Below are 2,532 nucleotides of genomic sequence, written 5' to 3'. Positions count from 1 at the left end.
TTGATGTTCTAACGACGCAGGGCTTCGCCTAAGCACCGCTACAGTATTATCGAGGTGGACTATGGTGGAGGGGGGCACCGCACACGGCTAAAAGATCAAACAGATCAATTGTTGTTTCTCTAGGGTGCCCCCCTGCCCCCGTATATAAAGGAGCAAGGGGGGTGCGGGCAGCCTAGAGAGGGGCGCGCCAGGAGGAGTCCTACTCCTACCGGGAGTAGGACTCCCCCCTCCCTTTTCCTTGTTGGACTAGGAGAGAGAGGGGAAAGAGGTGGAGGAGAAGAAGGAAGGGGGGCGCCGCCCCCCTCTCCTTGTCCTATTCAGACTAGGGGGGAGGGGCGAGCGGCCCTTGCCTTGGCCGCCTCCTCTCTCTTCCACCAAGGCCCACTAAGGCCCATTAAGTCCCCACGGAGTTCCGGTAACCTCCCGGTACTCCGGTAAAATCCCGATTTCACCTGGAACACTTCTGATATTCAAACATAGGCTTCCAATATATCAATCTTCATGTCTCGACCATTTCGAGACTCCTCGTCATGTCCATGATCACATCCGGGACTCCGAACAACCTTCGGTACATCAAAACATATAAACTCATAATATAACTGTCATCGAAACATTAAGCGTGCGGACCCTACGGGTTCAAGAACTATGTAGACATGACCGAGACACATCTCTGGTCAATAACCAATAGCGGAACCTGGATGCTCATATTGGCTCCCACATATTCTATGAAGATCTTTATCAATCTGACCACAAAACAACATACGTTGTTCCCTTTGTCATCGGTATGTTACTTGCCCGAGATCCGATCGTCGTTATCTCAATACCTAGTTCAATCTCGTTACCGGCAAGTCTCTTTACTCGTTCCATAATACATCATCCCGCAATTAACTCATTAGTTGCAATGCTTGCCAGTCTTAAGTGATGTGCATTACCGAGAGGGCCCAGAGATACCTCTCCAACAATCGGAGTGACAAATCCTAATCTCGAAATACGCCAACCCAACAAGTACCTTCGGAGACACCTGTAGAGCACCTTTATAATCACCCAATTACGTTGTGACGTTTGGTAGCACACAAAGTGTTCCTCCGGTAAACGGGAGTTGCATAATCCCATAGTCATAGGAACATGTATAAGTCATGAAGAAAGCAATACCAACATACTAAACGATCGTGTGCTAAGCTAACGGAATGGGTCATGTCAATCACATCATTCTCCTAATGATGTGATCACATTAATCAAATGACAACTCATGTCTATGGTTAGGAAACATAACCATCTTTGATCAACGAGCTAGTCAAGTAGAGGCATACTAGTGACACTCTGTTTGTCTATGTATTCACACATGTATTATGTTTCCGGTTAATACAATTCTAGCATGAATAATAAACATTTATCATGATATAAGGAAATAAATAATAACTTTATTATTGCTTCTAGGGCATATTTCCTTCAGCTCCACCATCCCTCCAGCCAGCACTTGCTCCAAAACGATGCCCCCAGAAGGGAAAGCGATAGAACGCCATCATCATCCGATCCGAAAGACCCAGATCCGGGGTTTCCCCCTGAGCACCCCGAGCCTGATGGCGCAGACTGCCGACGATGCCTCGACCATCGGCAGTAGCTTCACCAGACGAGCGTCGCCTACGTCGTCGCAGCCTCCAAGATGAAGCTGACCAGAATGCGTGTGTCGAGACCGAACCGCCACCACTTCCACCGCCGCTTGAGCAGCCCCCGAGCAACACCTTCAGGAAGGAGCACACCACTGTGGTGTCCTTGTCGCTTGGAACAGGGGGGGTCTGAGGTTTTCACCTGAGCTCCTGGGAGGGGTGGAAGGAAGGAGATCCTCTCTGAAGCCTCCAAGGAGGGAAGCAACACCCAAAGGCACTGCCATCGGAGTGGCCGCCACGCCGGCCAAGAGATTCCCCCAGAACCCTTCCAGCCACCGGATCTGCAAGGCTAGCACCCAAGAACGGTGACCGAAGCCACTAAGGGCCGGATCCGCTGCAGATCGGAGTAGATCGGGGTCGAGAACGAACATCACCATGGCCACCAACATCCTGCAAGGAACCGCCGCCGCAGCCGAAGCCCACCACCTCCCCGCCGTCCACATGGCCAGGGAAGTGGCCCACCTGTCCACGCCGGCGCCGCTCGCCGGCAAGCTTCGCCTGTCCAAAGGCAAGATGTGCACTTTCACTTTTCCTTGTGAAAATGTTAAATTCAACACAGCATGGCCCTAGCAAACAAATTAATTAAGTAAATTAGATTTGCTGATAGGAGATCGATGCGCAATTCTCTTTATATTTACAAGTATACTTTTAAACTTTTACTCAGTTTGTTGTCTTCAATGTTCATGTGAAGGCAACTATTATATCATGAGATGTGCATGCTTTTATGAAAAGCTTGTATACAGTGAATCAAACACATCACGAACACAAGTAACTTTTAAACCCACATATATCAAACACCATGCAGTTCATATTAAACTAAAGGCATCTCCAATTTTCATACTGAAATATCACATAAAATGAATTC

This window comes from Triticum urartu, chromosome 6 (assembly GCF_003073215.2).
Source record: "Triticum urartu cultivar G1812 chromosome 6, Tu2.1, whole genome shotgun sequence".
NCBI classification, from domain to species: Eukaryota; Viridiplantae; Streptophyta; class Magnoliopsida; order Poales; family Poaceae; genus Triticum; species Triticum urartu.
The sequence above is the reverse complement of the archived record's forward strand: the minus strand, read 5'-3'. Positions refer to the sequence as shown.